Source organism: Ambystoma mexicanum, chromosome 11 (assembly GCF_040938575.1).
Source record: "Ambystoma mexicanum isolate Mex_15411 chromosome 11, UKY_AmexF1_1, whole genome shotgun sequence".
Lineage (NCBI taxonomy): Eukaryota > Metazoa > Chordata > Amphibia > Caudata > Ambystomatidae > Ambystoma > Ambystoma mexicanum.
The window spans coordinates 1,405,252,732-1,405,272,552 of NC_090934.1; the positions used below are offsets into that span (position 1 = coordinate 1,405,252,732).

Below are 19,821 nucleotides of genomic sequence, written 5' to 3' on the forward strand. Positions count from 1 at the left end.
TACCTCCCTCCCCATTCCCATCGAGCCCTATGGGGGCTCAAATGGGAATGGGGATGGGCTGGGTCTGGGTTCCCTGGATGCGGAAATACCGGGCCCTCCAAGGTTGGAATGGCCCGGTATTTCCCCATTCAGGGACAACGGACCTGAGTTTGGAGGCAGCCATGCCCTTATTAAGGGCATGACTACCGCCAAACTCGTAAGGAGGCCCATAGTCTTTTTGTATTATGATAAAGCTTATTTGAGTTGTAAACATAATAAAACATATATGTACATATGTTTAACAGTCTCCATTGGAGGAGTCTGTTTGCAAAATCTACAAACACATTTAGTAAGATTGAAACCTTGTCGTATAACAACCACTTCAAGGATAGGCAACAGATTAAGACGAAATCTCATGAACGTTCTTCTGAAATTCTTCCTCTGAAATGTAAGAAAAAGTTTGGGCAACATGCCCAACTTTCTCTCCCTTCTAGCGTTCTCACTGAACAGCTTGTGTTCACACACAAGCTGCTTAGTTTCACATCAATCAGAATTCCATAATATCCTTTTCACCTTGTTCGATTTAAGTTCAGTACAGTATTATACGCACCCAAAGGCTTTACTGGATCTTCACGTTTATCTAAGCAATCTATCACTACCGCCGATAATCGCTTCAATCGAATCTTGTTTAGATCGACATGAATTGAATTCAGCTGAGGGTCTAAGAATTTCCGATTTATTAAAAGGAGCCCCCAATAAGGATAAGGTTGTAAAGACAAAATGTCCAGTTTGTAATCAAAAACTGCAACCGGGTCTTCACGAGGCTGGGCCAAAACCTTTCTCCAAAGAATTGCTTTAATTGGTTTCGTAATTCCCAGTTGGTTTGTTCTATTATTTCCAAATGTTATGTTATACCTGGTACAGCTTTCAGCTTCTAAAAATTCAAAGTAAGAATGCAAGCAAACACCCTTATTTCCTAATTACTATTTTCTTTTGGGCACCAAAAATAGCAGGGTTTGATCTAAATCATTCCATTCAAGCTTTATCTTATAAAGATGGAAACCCAAATAAATCAAGTGGTTTGTCACTTGTAACAGTAAATGGTCGATTTGCCACAGGGGGTTACTGCTGAAATTACTACACCCTAAGCTCAGCACAAAGCTGGCAGTAAATCCTCCACTTTACCTCAAAACATCTGCAGCTTTGAGCAGTAATCCCAAAATAGCGTTGTCTCCAATCATAGGGGTAACACAATTTTAGCAACACTTCTAATCCAGTGGTTATTTTTGGCAGAACTAGTGGCATAGCAGTAAACAAGTTTGGTGATAATTCCTCAGAAAAATAGGGAAATTGACACCGCTCTCGCAATGAGGCATATTGTCCCACTGTTTTAAAGAAGAACGTCTCTCTTAGTCATCAAACCCAGAAAAAAAAACGACTTAAAAAATGTATTCAGTACATGAAATCAAACCTTAGGTATGATTTTTGGTTTGCTATATTAACCACAAAAGGCATGTTGATAACAAGAACTGCATTGAGGCTATATCAACCAAGGTGGTGGGCCGACCCTGCCGCGAATGTCCCGCTGCACTAGTTAAGGGCACAAGCGAGGGTCCCTTAATTCAGGTGGTTGTGCTGTTCCTGCAGGGTAGGCCCAATGCCAATGTGTATATCGCAATTAGCACCCGCCAGTCATGGAGCTCAGATATTGGGCTGTATTCACTGTCCCAAGTGTTGTGTGCCCCACGCCCTGTGCCTCCCTTGCTCACGCTGGCACCCCATACTGCCTCTAGGAGCTGTGAGTAAGCACACGTACATGCTAAGGACTAAAATAGATTAAAAAAAATAATAAAAACGGACTGACCGTAAATCCTGCAATGCCACTTCTTGGAGAGGGAGTCCGTTTTCAGTGTTGCTTACAATGATGTAATCAACACTGAAAGTGGAATCCCTGTCACGGAAGCAGTGTGCTGCAAGAAAGAAGCAAGTGACTTTTTAATTTTTCAAAACGTATTTTAGTCTTTAGCTGTTACCTATGCCTACTTGCGGGTCCTAAATGGGGCATAGGGTGCAAGGGAGGCACAGGGCTTTGCTCGGAATGCAGGTTTATACCAGTGAATACTGCCCACATTCCGAGCTCCCGAATTGGCTACCGCCTCCGCCTAGGGTGCTATTTCATAATCTTAACCTCATGACTCTTTGTAAGAATCACTATCACGTGTGTGGTGCCTCTCAATCCCATGACACATGTAATCCCTTCTTACACCATTTGAGCATTGCAACCTTTGTCATGTGCTCAAAATAGGTGCATAAGACATACATTTTGATTTGCCCGATGAACAACGCTATTCCCAATTGTACAGATCCGATTTATGTCCACTACACTGGAGCACAAGGATGTTCCACTCTAACAAATGAATGTCATTTTAATGTTGAATCTGTCACAGATCACACAGATCGGTGTACACTCCTGTAGGTAGTCTTTGGATTCAATATTGTGTTTTTTCTTTATTGTGAACAGTTACTTTGTATCTGAAACTGTTTTCTGTGATTATTCTTTGTTGGGTGATTTGTTATGCATTCAAGGTATACAAAATACACCAAAACACAGAAAGAGGACAAAAAATAGAGACGGTAGGGGAGGGGATGAAGGTAATGCAGAAGCATCCGACAGGGGTTACCAGGGAGGGCAAAGCATGTTCCAGACTTAAGAAAAGAACGTGACTTCATGAGGAAAATACATTACATACAAACTGTAGGTAACAGGTAGGCAAGTCCTTGACTGGGGTGAGTAACCTGACAAGGAATGCTTTGCCAAACAGGGGGGCTTTCGGTCTTCTCCTAACTATCATGTGGTCTCAGATCCTGTGACATTACACTTCATAGTTTACGGCCTGCAACAGACACTCTTCCCTCTGCAAACATCTTGAACTTGGCAGTGTTTTGGAGTAGCTTGTTTTCAGTGTTACACCTGAAGCGTTCCTTTAGGGCATAATTGGAGAGGCAGTTTGACCCTGTGCTCCAAATTGCTCTTCTGGAAGAGAAGCCTAAAGTCTGTTCTACTCTGGAAAGGCAGCCAGTGTGGTTTTTTAAGGGTTCATATTCTGTGTTCATGTTTATTCAATACAACTATGAGGTGAGCAGCCCAGCTATGCACTGTCAGAAGTCTACTGAGCTCTTTCTTGGGGAGGCCGAGAAGGAGGCTATGCACTGTCGGAAGTCTACTGAGCTCTTTCTTGGGGAGGCCGAGAAGGAGGCTATGCACTGTCGGAAGTCTACTGAGCTCTTTCTTGGGGAGGCCGAGAAGGAGGCTATGCACTGTCGGAAGTCTACTGAGCTCTTTCTTGGGGAGGCCGAGAAGGAGGCTATGCACTGTCGGAAGTCTACTGAGCTCTTTCTTGGGGAGGCCGAGAAGGAGGCTGTGCACTGTCAGAGGTCTATGGAGCTCTTTCTTGGGGAGGCCGAGAAGGAGGCTGTGCAGTGTCAGAAGTCTCCTGAGCTCTTTCTTGGGGAGGCCGAGAAGGAGGCTATGCACTGTCGGAAGTCTACTGAGCTCTTTCTTGGGGAGGCCGAGAAGGAGGCTATGCACTGTCGGAAGTCTACTGAGCTGTTTCTTGGGGAGGCCGAGAAGGAGGCTATGCACTGTCGGAAGTCTACTGAGCTCTTTCTTGGGGAGTCCGAGAAGGAGGCTATGCACTGTCGGAAGTCTACTAAGTTCTTTCTTGGGGAGGCCGAGAAGGAGGCTATGCACTGTCAGAGGTCTACGGAGGTCTTTCTTGGGGAGGACGCTGTGCACTGTCAGAAGTCTACTGAGCTCTTTCTTGGGGAGGTCGAGAAGGAGGCTGTGCACTGTCAGAAGTCTACTGAGCTCTTTCTTGGTGAGGCCGAGAAGGACCCTATGCACTGTCAGAAGTCTATTGAGCTCTTTCTTGGGGGGGCCAAGAAGGAGGCTGTGCACTGTCAGAAGTCTATAGAGCTCTTTCTTGGGGAGGCCGAGAAGGAGGCTATGCACTGTCAGAGGTCTACGGAGCTCTTTCTTGGGGAGGCCGAGAAGGAGGCTGTGCACTGTCAGAAGTCTATAGAGCGTTTTCTTGGGGAGGTCGAGAAGGAGGCTATGCACTGTCAGAAGTCTACTGAACTCTTTTTTGTGGAGGTAAAGAAGGAGGCTATGCACTGTCAGAGGGTCTACTGAGCTCTTTCTTGGGGAGGCCGAGAAGGAGGCTATGCACTGTCTGAAGTCTACTGAGCTCTTTCTTGGGGAGGCCGAGAAGGAGGCTATGCACTGTCAGAGGTCTTCGGAGCTCTTTCTTGGGGAGGCCGAGAAGGAGGCTGTGCACTGTCAGAAGTCTACTGAGCTCTTTCTTGGGGAGGTCGAGAAGGAGGCTATGCACTGTCAGAAGTCTACAGAGCTCTTTCTTGGTGAGGCCGAGAAGGACCCTATGCACTGTCAGAAGTCTATTGAGCTCTTTCTTGGGGAGGCCAAGAAGGAGGCTATGCACTGTCAGAGGGTCTATTGAGCTCTTTCTTAGGGAGGCCAAGAAGGAGGCTATGCACTGTCAGAAGTCCATTGAGATCTTTCTTGGGGAGGTCGAGAAGGAGGCTATGCACTGTCATAAGTCCATTGAACTCTTTCTTGGGGAGGCCGAGAAGGACAAGATTGCAGTTATCTAGTTTGGAGGAGATCAGTGAGTTGGTCAGTTGCATTCTGTAGTTCATCTCCAAGGCTGGTAGATTTTTTCTTAGGGCCTTCAAGGCGTAGCAGCAGTTACTCTCTTTAGTGGAGATCTATTTGTTGAGCGATCACTGTCAAAGGTGACATACACATTTTTGACTGGCGTTTTCGGTGTAGGAACCGGGTTTCAGTCACTTCACCACATCCTCTGGGTAGATATGTGTGTTTGCTGGGCACAGATCAGGATATCCAGTTTGGCTGGGTTTAGGCATAACTAACTCTTACACATACAGGTGTGAACGGCCAATAGACCTCTCGTGTTTGCTCACAGATGGATTATGGTGTCTTCTTGTTTCTTTATTTGTGAATTTTCCACTTAGATGTTGAAGTTCGCCTCAAAGCGATCCGGAATGCCAGTGAGTGGCCTACGGTACAAAATAAACATTGATGGATTTTGAATTGAATTGACTCCCCCTCAGCCTGGTTGAGCAGTGGAAATATTAGATTAATGTCAGTGCTGCCGACTGGCTGTCCATGGTTGACTCCATTCTAGAGATCAGGGTGGAGGATGGAGTGGTCCACCATTAAGATCAGTGGGGACGATCCGCACAGTGTGGTTGGCATCTAGATTGTTCTCTTTATTGTCCATGAGAGCTTCTACTTCTCGGTGCTCTATAGCCAGATTGTTTATTGTGGAACAGAGCGTTGGACTCGCTCTAGTCTTGTAATTGGTGACTGCCATTTCTAGAAGTTTAGCTTTTGCTGCTACCGTTAAGACTGGGCGATAACATGCCTGGTTCATGGGGTCTAGCCCATATTATTTTAGGAGTGGTAGGGTAGTTGCTCCAGTTAGCTGATCGGCAAGGCTGCCGGTGGTTTTCAGGGAGCGGCTAGTGCCCCATCAGAGTTTTCATCAGTTTTGTCGGGCAAGGATTCACTTTTTCTGTGGCTGATTGCATTCATGTTTACAAAGGACAGGTTGTCTTTCAAGGTGAGAATTTATAAGGAGTTGAAAGCCACGCTCCGCTCTAAAGGTTGAGAGGGGGTTTGCTTCTGGAGATTTGTCTGAGGGGTTGATTTCCTGATCTTATCAACTTATTCTAAATATAAACGAGCTAGGCTCTCCGGCAGGGTTTGATTGGGTTCAAGAGCTGAAATTGTTTGGGTACAAGGTATTGATGCCCTATAGATTGTGAAGGGTTTTCTAGTGCTGTTGGTAGATGGGTGAAGTTGCTGATGAAAGAGGCTTTCTTTCATCTTATAGTATGGCTATAGTTCCTTGCGTGCTGAAGGCATTTACTCAGTCAAATAGGTATTTTTTCCAGTGTCGATCCAAATTACAACCTTTTCTTTTCATGAGCACCAGTTTCCGGTCGAGCCATTTATTCTTGGCACTTTGGGTTTCATTACGAGGTTAGCGGTAACCCGCCTGTGCAACTGGCGGGTTGCCGCCAACCCGGCAACACCAAATCTGGTGCCTGACTTCCTGGTGTCACCGGGACATCCCAGCGGCATGAGAAGTCAGGCGTTGGATTTTTTAACTCCCCATTCCCATAGAGTCCCATGGGAAGACAGAAGCACCTTCACCATTGACACCGGAAAATCGTTTTTAGGTGGAACTTCAGGTACTGCCTGTCAAGACATTGATATACCTAACCACAAAGGAACAACATCATACCAGATATATGTACATCTGTCATGGTAGAGAATAGTCCCCTGTGTCTTATTTCAGTACTAACAAACCTAGATAAACATAGAGTAGCACTGGATAACCAACAGGTTGTTAATGTGTTTGATACCTGTGACCAAATGAAATAACCACATAAAATAGAGCGCTCTGACCAATATTGCATTAGGTCTGCATTATTAAGTACCAGATCTATAAATGTGCATGCATTGGACATATGTGACTATATATCAGATAATGATCTAGCCTCATTACTAGCTTGGCGGTAGCCGTGCCTGTATGGCAGGCACGGCTACCGCCAAGCTCGCTACCGGCACCGACACCCCTGAATGGGCCATAACCGGCCTATTACGAGTTGAATGGGCCGGCAATTGCCCATTTGCGGGTGGAGGTATGGCCGGGCTCCCGATCCCCATTCTGCCCCATAGGGCAGGGTCTTCCTGGCGGGCTGTCAGGCAACCGCGAGGAAAACGTGTAGTTTGGCAGTACGGTATGAACGGTGCCAGTGCCGTACCAACACCGTACCGTACCGCCAAACTTGTAATGAGGCCCATGTTCTGTTTAACAGAGACTTGGCTCCAAGAACCTTGTGGCCCTATACTGGGAAGGGCTGTGCCAGAAAAATATAAATTCTTCATGCTTAATCGTCCAAATATGAAAGGTGGGAGGCGGGGGTGGAGATCATCATGAAAGAAGAGTTTCATTTTTATAAGGTCCAAATAACATGTGCAGGTTGTAAGATTTTACATCTTAACTTTACTGCATTAATGTAATTTTATTATATCGACCGCCCAAAGACATGCAAGAATGTAACGATGAATTAATACAGATATGGCACCCGCTAAATAAGCCTGGAAGTGCAACCTTGTTGTTAGGAGATTTTATCATTGGTTTCAGGACAAAGCAGACAAGGATGCAATCATGTTAGAGCGCAATCTTAGAAATTCAGATTTCTCTTATTATTAACAACCAGCCCACACACTCTAAAGGGTTGCGTGCAGATACCTCCAAGTTGAGATTGGTGAGACAAACACTTGCATTTGGTCAGACCAGTGTACTATCCAATTCCAAGTTCTTTGTAAACAAAAACCAGTAATAAAACCGGCACCTGTTAAGAAAATACAAGCCCGAAATTTTAATAAAATCACTCCATTCGGACTTGAGTAAATGAATGACTCTAGTGATGGAAAATACCTTAGATGAAAACGATCCTGAAACCTTAGTACCAATCTATACATTTTAAATGAACCAAATGCCGGATCAGGTGGCTCCGCTCAGAATATCTGTTGTTAGAGAAAAGACCCAACACATTGGCTGGTTCAATAATGAACTAACGGAAATAAGGAAAGTCAAAAGGCAATCTGAACGCCTTTGGAATAACAAAAATCAAGATGAATATAGACTAGCTTGAAAGAACATAAGACAATCTATAAATGTGCCATACTAGACACGAAAAAAGGTCTTTCAGCAGCAAATAACAAATACTAGAAATGAAACCAAGCAACTATTCAGTATTCTAAAGAAAATTGAAAACCCACTCCAACAAAAAAGCTATTTCGCGCCGTCAACAGAGGACTGCATTAGAGTTCAAAAGTCGTTCTCTTACAAAATGTTAAGTGCTCGTGAGAAAATCAGATTTTCATCTTCTGACGACAATTGATTTTCACAAACACACTTTAAAGAAAAACCTAGAGGAGGAAAAAATAGTTTTCTCATTTCAAAACATACTTTTAGTGGAACTGATGGAGTCCTTCCACTCTACGCATCCGACCTCCTGCTTAGGAGACAGCCTTCGCTCTTAGCTTATGCTTGATCGTGAGAACATCTTTGGCCCGTTTATAGTCCAATGTATTAATGCCTCTTTAAGGGCACAAAAAAGTACATAAAAGCATTAGAAAAAAGTGACTGTTACCCCTTGTGTTAAATAAAACAGACAAAAGCCCCGAAATTAGTGCCAATCTATGCCCAAGTACCAATACTTAATTTGTAATTAAAAGTATTAGACAAAGTAGCTGACAGACAACTGCAGAATTTCTTGGAACCAAATAAAATCCTCCATTCTAAACAATCTGTTTTTTTAACATAACATAGCACTGAAAGTGCTCTATTAGATCTACAATCAAGCATGTTGGATTTGATGGATTCCGGTAGATGTGGTATGCTGGTATTATTGGACCTATCAGCGGCCTTTGATTTATCGGATCATGATATACTATTTGCCGCCTTGGAGATGGTCGGAAATTGCTCCCCTAGAGCAATAGAGTGGGTTCATTCCTTCCAGGTGAATATGATATGATAGGTTATTTATAACGCGCTTAATACCCAGAGGTTTCTAAGAGCGGACCTGGGGATTGAATCTGTGTTGCTCTGTGTCGTCTTGCTCCAAGGCGAGCATGCTGCCCCTGAGCTATCCCCCCGAGGCAGAGCATCTGCCATTCATTGGGGAGATATGACTTCGGACTATATGCCCAGTACATATGGAGTCCGACAGGAAGCCAGCCTGCCTGTCGCCAGCCCTTTTCAATTTATATATGAAACCGCTGTGTGACTTCTTAAAAGACACAAACATCATTTGTTTACGAATTATGCTGACGCTACTCAGCTGATTTTAGAACTGACAGGAGACTACGTGCAGGATAGCTCCAAGCTAAATGCTGTCTTTTTAATAGTAAAGCAATGGATGCAGAAGCACTGGATGTGTCTGAACGATGCTAACCTCCAACCACTTGAGAACTTAATTAGATCCGAAGCACGATAACTTTCAGTTAGACGAAAGCATCATGAAAACAGAATTAAAAGTAAAAACATTGGGCACTTACTTGATTGCTCAGTCAGTTTGGAAGCCCAAGTAAATGGAATAATACAAAACTCCCATTGCTACTTAAAACATCTAAGGAAAATCAGACCCCTGCTATCCGATACAAATTGCGAAACCCTGGCTAGAGCCACCATCCTATCTAGGATAGATTACTGTAACGCCCTGTTGGCCGGGGCTTCCAAGTAAGATCACGCTGTGCAAGCGATACAAAATGATGCGGTCCGCATCATAAAGCAAGTACCACGAGGAGAACATCTCTGAACATCGAAGATCGCTCCGTTGGTTGCCAATCAGTGCCAGAATTGTGTTCAAGACCCTAGTCTATGTGCATAAAATAACTTATGGGTCTGCTCCAGACTACCTAAAAGAGAAAATCAATGGGCCTCATTACGAGGCTGGCGGTAGCCGTGCCTGTAGTACAGGCACGGCTGCTGCCGGTATCCATTTTTTTCCGGCACCCGCGAAGGGGCAATTACCGGGTCATGCCGAGTTTTGCGGACCCGGTAATTGCCCATTCGCGGGTGCCGGTAATAAGGGACTCCCCATCTCTATTCGGCCCCATAGGGGTCAATGGGAATGGGGAGGGTGGTAGCACCGCTAGTGTTAATAACGGTACCGGTATTACCATCAAGTTCTGCTCGCGGGTGCCGGTAGAACGCGTAGTATGGTGGTATGGTAACAACGGTGCTGGTAGCGATACCGGCGCCGTTGTTGCCTTAACGCCATACTCGTAATGAGGCCCAATGTCGATTTGCCAAATCGAAAGCTGAGTTTTATAATACGATGCTACTAACTTGCCCCAAGAAAATGTTCTGTTTATAGGGCCTCTTTTGCATGGAACGCTCTTCCACTTGACCTGCATCTTGAAAGCAACCTTTTACCTTTTCGAAAACGTCTGAAAACCCACTTATTTGAATAAACACTGGATAATCTTGCTCGTAGTTCATGACCTCTTGACGTCTTGTGCCTTTTTGATTCTGTCCTGCGTATACATGTGAGCCACGCCCTGATGCTTGTCAAGTTACCGGCGTGACATAAAATAAAATAACATTAAAATAAATTGGAATAGGATTCCAATAGGTACTCGTTGAACAGCAGTTTGACGAAATGGGCCTCTGCGTCACCGCAAGCCTTACGCACGTTCTCTCCCCCATGTTAGACTAGAAGGAATACAAAACACAAAATAAATTAAAATTAAAATTAAAAACGACTTTAAGTAGTTGTCCAAAAAACTGGGCAGCTTTAGTGTATAGGAAAGGAGGTAGAGAAATACTGCAGCAAAGAGACTCTTCAGCACATCTGCCAGACAGCCACATCTGTGAACAAAGCGATGGGCGAGCCTCGCCCAGCTAAACTGTAAATTTACTAAAAGTGTCCCCTCGGGAAGGCTGCGACAGGCAGCGCGTCCGGTGGCCAGGCTTGTTTACATGGCACCCAGGGGCAGTTTAAACATGGATGCGTGTGTATCTAGTCCAGGCTTCATCTTTGTGTTAACAAGAGCGCGCGGCTGCTAGGTTTGTTATGAAACACGTTTTAGGTCTGACTAGAGAAATGTGTACCAGCCTTTTCCCAAGGTCATGTTGTGCGTGTATATGCAGCGATGGATGTGCTAATATAGCCTTATAGCCAAGGGAGGGGTTGCTGTAATCACCCACCCGAGATCTCCAAGGATTTAGCACATGCTGGTTTTAGCAACACATGTCTTGGAGTTATTCGTGATGGAGTAAAAATGGGTGCTTTAACACTGAGCAAAGCAAATAAACAAACTGAGTAAGTTAAATGTGGTTATATTTTGTAGTATTTAAATAGCATGGTTGTCTTCATATGTTAAGCATTTTAATTGCAACTTGGTTGAACTGAACAAGGTTCACGTGATCATTCATTACGTGTCATGTGAGTTTCTCTATAAGAAAGTGAAAGCATTTCCCAATGTTTTTGTTTTTTGTTCTTTTGTGTGTTAAATAGCTGGTCGCAGCAACAACGAAAAAGGTACACACAGAGTGGAAGTCTCTTGTTGAAACAAAATCTTGCCTGGAAATTGGGTTGCTGTTTCTGTGTCTGCTTCAGAAGACACAAGGTTCAGAATGCAGTCAATACCAGTAGTTATTGACTGCACTCTACATATTCTAATTGGCTTAGAGGAGGTCAATAACAATGTCCATACGAAGATCACTTAGTCACCACTCTGTGCCATTACAGAATCATGGTTACATGATGCTGCGGGACCTGCCCTCATGCTGGCAGTCCCGGCTGGCTATAATAGTGTAAGGACTGGTCGCTTGAATGCTAAACGTGGCAGAATGGCACTCCTCTGTGACCAAGCTTTAAAAATTCACAAGATAGAGAATCTCATGCTTCCTGAATGTCAGGTAATGTGGGCAAAGTTTGAGATTGACCCTAACACAACTATCAACATGTTCTTGATTTATAGACCTCCACATACTATGCCTTACTTCCTGACCCATCTTACTGACCTTATAGCTAGCTCCCAGTCTCAAACCCAAGGCAAGAACTCTCATCTTGGGAGACTTCAATCTTGGTTTCCGTGACGACTCTGATGTGAAATCCACGCACGATGGTCAAGACCTTGTTGCTGAAATTAGGTTTTCATCAACACATTACCCAGCCTACCCATAGCAAAGGGGAGATTTTAGACTGGGTTCTGGCACAGAATATCACTATAGGTGACATTTCTAATAACAAATGCCCATGGTCGCACCACCACCACCATTGAAACACCACATTATAAATGCTGGGTATCCTACAGAAACCAGTGCAAGCTCACACCTGCGGCCATGGCACCCTTCATTGCACCCCCCATTGATAACCTGCCCAACTTACACTCTGCTGATGAACTGGCAGTTGCCTATCGGAAAACACTAGGGACAGCTGTCGATAACGTGGCTCCCGTTACAACACGCCTCATGAAAATGCTGCCGGATTAAAAGTGGTATTCGCCAGACATTCAGACTCTAAAAAAAGACAAAAATAATGCATTAAAAAACTGGGGGGAAACTAAATCTGATGAGGATAAATCCACCCCCTCACAGATAGTCAAGGCACATACGACTGCCATTTCCCGAGCAAAGTAAAATTACTACAACCAGCGTATTCTTGGGACTGCCTCCAGCTCTAAAGAGCTGTTTAGAGTACTGAAAGAGCTCGAGGACCCCTGTCAACTTCCGTCACATGTTATCAAAGACATGAAGTAGTGTACCACCATTCAAAAAACTTTTATGAACAAATTAATAAACCTTCAGTCTAACATTGCATGCCCAAACGCCTGGAATAACCCTGAACATAGTAATTTGCCAATCTCGAACCCAAAGAGGACTTGCCATGAATTCAATTTCCACTCAATCTCTGAGCAAGATCTCACTGATATTCTCAGCAAGCTCAAGCCCACAAACTGTAACGGGGACATTTGTCCAGCTATTGCGGTAAAATCCTGTGCCTCACTTCTGGCCCCCCTTATCACAAAATTCGTAGATGCTTATTTTAGGGAAAACTGCGTCCCGTGTGATATTAAGCAGGCCTGGATCTCCCGCTTGTTAAAAAAAAACTCCCCTGATCCCAGCCTGCCAATCAATTAACGACCCATCACTAATGTCCCCAATCTGCTGAAGATTCTGGACAGAGTGGCACACTTACCGTTTGACGCCTTCCTCACTGAATACGACATTCTTGGCGATAAACAGTCAGGTTATAGACGTGCCCATAGCACCAAGTCTATGATGCTTGAATTAAAGGCTAAAATACTCCAGACTATGGAAAGGGGACATACGGCCTTGCTTGTGCTGTTGGATCTCTTTGCCATGTTCGATCTTGTGGATCACACCCTCTTGGCAGAGAGACTATGTACTTCAGCACATTTTTCCACAGCAGCAGCTGACTGCTTAAATTCTTTCTTGGCTGAACGCAAAGCTACGGTTTTCTTTAAGGATGCCCAGTGTAAGGAAGGCATGGTATCAAACAGTAAGAAAAGACACAAGTGATCACAGTTCAAGGGTGTTTATTGAACTTCAATTGGGTTTGAAAAAAACACCTATCTAATCCTAAATATAAAGATGGGAGCAAGCTACAACCATCAAATAATAAAAAAATACAGTCCTAGTTGAGTCTGTCAAAATAAAAGGGCCTATACTAATAAACCTATTGCCAATCCTTAACTCTAAATACAAACCATGTGGGAAACAATGTTATGCAAAAGAAAAGTGTTCAAGAAATGATATGTCAGGATATTCAAGCCGTTTGCTTCTCTTCCCCACATTTTCAGCACGGGCAAGGTGGCACACTCGAGCTTAGCACACTCTCTGGCTTCTCTAGCATAAGGATGCAGTTCCGGAACCTCCACATCAGGGCCTTCTGTGCCAAAGTCTCTTTGCCATTCAAAGTCTCTTATTTCAGAGGGCCTGATGCAACACAACAAAACATTAAAGTTTCTTTCTTCTCAGGATTTTCACTTATACAACTTCTCGGGTGATTTACTGTTCACCCCGGTTCCCCCTCCTCTGGGCTTAGACCCGCTTTAACACAAAACCTTCAATTGGTCTCCCGCTGTCGGGGTCAGACCAAATTCATGGAGCTTTCCAAACTTTCGCTACTTCATCAAAATCGAAGACCTACCTCTGTGCGCAGGATTTAGCTTTATCCGTTGCAGGACCACTTCGATTCACATTTATTCATTCTCTTTCAATACATCTCCCTCCACCGGGCTCAGACCAAATGTATCTACTTTTGTCACTTCACAGCTGGATACCTTGCAGAGATCTTCAATTGAGTGCCTACACAGTGCTGGACCACTCTGTCAAAGGTATTGTAGTTTGCTTTAAAGTTCAGTCACTCATCAGCAGTTCAACGTCACTTGCGTCTCTTATCACATGCGTTTTAACAATGTCTGTTCCAGTGCTCACCATACAATGTTGTTGCTTGCAACCTTGGCTTCAACACAGACCGGTCTTGTATTGGTCTACCCAACTAACCGGCTGTGTTGATTTTCTGAAGCTGCTTTGTTCTTGGAGCCAAGTACGGTACCACGGTGGCTGGTTATTCTCCCTGCCTTGATTATTGATGCCCGGGTATCTCCGACACACAATGCAGGATTCCTCAGCCTTGTTTTCTATTCTTACGCTTTCTATTCTTGAGATCTATGGAAAGTAGCGGTTCTTGTCGAAAAGGTCAAAGGAATGCCCCTTCTTGTGACCCCCTTCGGTTTTGCCGTCATTCCTCTCTTGCTTAGCTGCCGCCTTGAAACTGTTGTTTCCTTGTGTGCTTTGCCTCCCTTAGAATGTGCTCTCGTGCTTCGCCTTTTATCCTTTTAGGGAGATGTAATGCAAGTCAGATGTATGTGATGGTCAGTAATTGCCTGACCATTGTATTGGGACACATCAGGTATATTGCTCAGGTGTTAGTCTCTTTTTACTCATAGTGGACTGTCCGTTAGAAAGTGTTTGTGTTGTAAAGGGTGAGGGGGTAGAGTTCCTAAATATCCTACCTGGTAGGATGGTGTAAATGTGTTACAAGAAAGAGGATACAGTGTCTCCCCATATGGTGTCCCACTCCCCGAACACCCCTCACCCATGTGATCCTCCCGCACTGGTCCACCCCCCGCATGTGGATCCAAACGCGATGGCTGTGCCTTGACCACCTGGATGACAGATGCCCTGGGACTAGTGAGACACCTTCTGGTTTCTCACATTCCATTCCCCTATGCGATGTAGCCGCATCTGTTTCACAGGGAAACAAAGAAAGGAAAGTGACATTCCCTTGGTCTTTACCTTTTCGGTGCTCCACAGTGAAACACTAGGGTTGCAAGTCTAGGAACCATTGCATGACTCAAGGGTTAGAGTCCTTTTGTTGGCTTTTCCACACTAACGGAGAATGATCTGTGAGGTGTCTGAACGTCCTTCCTAGGAGATAGTATCTTAGATGGGTGATGGCCCAATTGATGACAAGGGCCTCCAGTTCTAACAAGGAGTCGTTTTTTTCATGTGGGAAGAGTTTTCAACTAGTGAATAGGATAGGGTGTTCTAATCCATCACACACCTGGGACAAAACTACTCCCAACCCTGTAAGAGAGATGTCAGTTTGTAATGCAAACTCTATTAAACAATCTACTATCTTTAGCATAGTGTTCTGTCACAGGATTTGTTTTAAGCTGTTGTAACATACATCGTCCTCGTCAGTCCAATGAATCTTCTGGAGTTCAGCGTTCTTTCATTTGTCTGTCAACCTAACTGTTCTGTCCGCAAAATTAGGGATAAACCTACGGTAATAACCGATTAACCATAAGAATGCTCTGAGGTCTCTCTTGGTTTTAGGCGTGGAGTATCTAGGACAGCTTTCACTTCTTCTCGTTGAGGCTGCATACTGCCATTCCCTACAAAGAAGTCAGGGTATTTCATGGCTAATTGAGCCAGCTTACGTTTGGATGAATTGGCAGCTAAGCAGCCTCTCTGAGGGCTCTCATGTTAGTAAAGAGATGGAAAAGATGGTTTTCCCAAGTCTTACTATAAATGACTATGTCGTCAATATTAGCCCCACAGAAATTGGAGAAGGTCTGTAATATCCTGTCTGTAAACCGTTGGAAAGTTGCAGGGGCCCCGTGTAAGTCAGGGCATTGAGAAAGCTGTCTTTTCCTTATCAGGTCAGTGGGACCCGCCAGTAGCCCTTGGTTAAGTCTGGGGTTGATAGGAAGGTGGCATTTCCGAGTTTATCAATCAATTCGTCAAAGCACTGCATGGACATCAAAGTCGGAGATAGCGTTGACCTGTCGGAAGTCTATGCAAAACCTCCAGGAATTATCAGGTTTTGTGAACAATACAATAGGGGAGGTCCATAGGCTTGAAGAGGGTCCATTAATATTTGCACTTAGCATTTTGTTCACTTCCTCGACCGCTATCTGTCTGCGGGCTTCCAGGAGTCTATATGGCTTCAAATGAACCACCTTTCCCTTTGGAATTCTGATATAATGATAAGTGCCTTGCACTCACCCTGGTTTCTCACAAAATACATTGGGGAATGTTGTGACTACATTTTTTAAGTCTTCCTGTTGTAGACTAGATAGCTAGGTATCGGGCAGTGGACATATTTGTTAAACAGCCTGGAGGTTTCCAACAGTCCAATGATATCCATCCCAATCCGGGAGAAAGGGATTTCTATTATTGGTAAGGGGTGCAGAGGGGCAGGTATGGGAATATGCATACTGGTTTTCTGACATATTTCACATGTCTGAATGAAGTTCTTTATATCTGCATGGATACCTGGCCAGTAAAACCTCCCACTGATGTGCGCCTGGGACTTAGATTGTCCTAGGTTTCCCCCTGTCAAATGAGAATGTGCAATCTCTAGCATAATCTTCCGATGGGTTTTGGGGATTACTAACTGAGCTTTACTTAGACCTTCTGTGCAGGTTTATTTAATTTTAGTTATCTATTTTATTTGTTAGTAGCGCCTAGACCCGGAGGTGTCACGGTACTAAAGGTACATAGTTAGGAATAGATGGAAACAGTATGGTAGTTGTGTTACATTATAGATCATGATTCAAGTTCAGAGTAGATAGGGCTGTACGAAATGATTTACAGATATTTGTTGAACAGGGAGGTTTTTACTTTCTTACGGGAGAGTGCGTAGGCAGGTTCGTCTTGGATCTGCTGAGGGAGGGCATTCCAGAGGGTGGGTGCTATGTGGTGAAGCAAGAGCCCCCGGCTCTCTTTCTAGCAAATCTAGGTATGCACAAGGCTGAAGTGGAGGAAGGGTGGAGATTGCGCATGTTGTGTTTCTTGGTGATACGGTTAGTGAGATGGGGGCAGTGTTGTGTAAACAGCAGTAGGTGATAGCAAGGAGTTTTAATTTGATGCAGGCTTTGATGGGAAGCCAGTGTGCCTCGCGTCCGATGTGAGAGATGTGGTCAGAGCGATTCATGCCCCAGACTGCTCTGAGGGCGTTGTTTTGGAGCAGTTGGAGTTTGTTGATGTTTTTGGTGGAGGTCCCTGCTAGGATGGCATTGGAATAGTCTAGTTTGCTGCCTATGATGTCTCTGGCGAGGCTGAGACAGTTGTTAGAGGTAAGGAATTTCCTTGAAACGTTTATAAGTTTGGTAGAATTGGCTGCAGACGAAGTGATAGCTTTGACATGTTTTTGCATGTTTCATTCTGCGTCCAGGGGAACGCCTAGTGTTTTTACATGGGCGCAGACGGAGATGGTGTTACCATCTATGCAAAAGGAATAGAAGGTGGGGTTGAGGAGTTTGAGGCGATGTGGGAAGCCCACAATAAGGAGCTCTGTTTTCTCATCATTCAGTCAGAGATGATGGGTGGCCATCCAGGCCTGTATGATGCTGACGAGGTGATTGATGTTGGTAGAGTCTAGGTTGTGGTTACCAGTGATTTTGAGGAGGACCTGCGTATCATCGGCAAAGTTGGTGCATGGTATGTTGAGGCTGTCTAGGTGGTCAAAGAAGGGTTTGGTATACATGTTATAGAGGATGGGGGAGAGGCAGGAGCCCTGTGGGACACCATAGAAGACAGGTATGGGGGTCAGCTGACTCGGGGCCCGCAAAGACCCTGGTGGAATGGCCAGATAGAAAGGATTGGGTCTATAAGGTGGCTTCTGGGGTGAGGTGGAAAGTGGAGGTGAGGTGTTTGCAAAGGATTTCATAATCTACTAGGTCAAAAGCTACAGAGAGGTCTAACACTAGGAGGATAACAAGCTTGCCATTATCCCTAATGTAGCCCAGCTGGATCTTAAGGTCGAGGAGGGCAAATTCTGTGCTGTGTCTGGACCTGAAACCTTATTGGCGGGTACCTAATAGATTATGACTTTCAAGGTGTAGTTGCAGTTGCGAGTAGGCAGTGCAGTCCAGGATTTTGATGAGATAAGGTACTGTGGTGAATGGCCAGTAGTTGGTAGGGATGGTGGGGTCTAGGGTTGGTTTCTTCAAGATAGGCTTGACCCATGCTTCTTTGATGGCAGTGGGAATTGAGTTGGACTTAAACGATGCATTGATAAAACTAGCTATGGCAGGGGCTAAGGGTTCTGCCCACATTTTGACAATGTGGGCTGGGCAGGTGTCGCCAACACAATTAGAAGCTTTCAGGTGCTGCATGGTAGTGAGGACTTCAGGAAGGGAGATGGCAGAGAATTGAAATTGGGTAGGAGGGGTTGCAGTTGTGGAGGAACTGACCGGGGGTGGGGGGTAGCAGGGTTGGTAGAAGGGATTTTTTTGTGAATAGCTTTGTCCCTTAGTGTCCGTGTTTTGATGTCCAGAGAGAATTGGATGCGTGTGCAAAATGCTTTATTTTTTGGGAAGTTGTCAGATGGGGGGCTGGGGTTCCGAGTTCTCTGAGAATTTTTAAAAGTTCTTTGGTGTTGGAGCTTGCAAGATGTTGACTTTGGTATCAATGATAGCTATTTTATAGGTGTCAGCTGAGCACTGGAAGGCTGCTTTGTTGGCGGGAGTAGGGTTCTTTCTCCAGAGATGTTGAAGGGAACGTTTCTTTTCCCAGAGGGAGGCTAGGTCGTTGGTGTTTCTTTTCTGTACAGTAATCATTACCTTAGGTGGAAAAAAGGACTTCCCTTCTCTAATCCTTCCCCTTCAGGAATCACCTGTAAGAACGCCTCTGCGAGGGACGGATCATTTTGCTGGGCGAAGGTGTTGCAAAGTAGGTTTAAAAGGATACTCTTGCACTGTAGGGTGCTTCACAGGTAGTTTATTCATCCACTTCAGGTTAACATGCTTCATCAGGTAACATCAAAGGAGCTAGGAAGATATTGTGGAGAGCCCACTGGCTCCCACCACCCAGGCTACATCTCTATCAACTGTCTGGATCAGAACTCCGACCAAACCAAATTCTACTCAGACATACACGGTTCCACTCTGACATTCCACACTCACATCACCACTCACCAGATCATACATACAGGGACCAGGATCAGACATAACACAGATACACATGACCGCAGAGAGGAAGAGGGAGAACAGATCAGGGCAAGCAATGACTGCTGTGGGGGGTGCAGTTGTGGAGCTGTTTGACTGTGATGTGGAAGATGGAGCCCACTGCCCCCCAATGAGGAACCCACCACCCAGTGCAATGGGAAGCTGAGAGGCAGGGCAGAGGAATCTCCAAAGTTGAGAGATGAAGAGGTATATGCCGAGGTATATGCCCAGTAAGAACTATACTTTGAAGAATGCAGACTCCAAGGATGGAACAACTGGTTCTGTGTCTCATTTAGGCCTTCAGGCCCACACCGTCTGAGTATGGTCCTGCAGGCATGGTGCCGTGAGACCGTCTTGCCAGTATGGTGGCCAGGATCGCCACGGGTTGGGTATGGTCTGCCCTGCTTCCACATAAGACCGGGTGTTACCCGGCAAAACCCCCTGAGGCACTGGGCCTGCAAATAAAGTGCTGATGTCCATAGCACCAATGGGGCCAGCTCGATGCCAATAGCTGGCCCCCATAAGAATGGCAACGAGGAGACATTACCCCCGCACTCCCACAGGCTGTCAGTCGGCCGTAGAGGAATTGTAGCGGCATCCGCTGCCTGAAAGAGAAAGTAACTGAGCAGCCACCGCCACATATGAGAGAAGGTGGGTGAAACACCATCCGCCCCCCAATGGGAAAGAAGAGTGATCGGCATCCACCACTGTTGAAAAGGGGGAGGGGA

General features: G+C 45.1%; 1 protein-coding gene across 3 annotated transcripts in view; it reads left to right on the top strand.

Annotated features, from left to right (window-relative positions):
* The window catches only part of ADAMTS17 (ADAM metallopeptidase with thrombospondin type 1 motif 17), a 1,111,828-nt gene that overhangs the window by 724,998 nt on the left and 367,009 nt on the right, over positions 1–19,821 (top strand). The window lies entirely within an intron of this gene.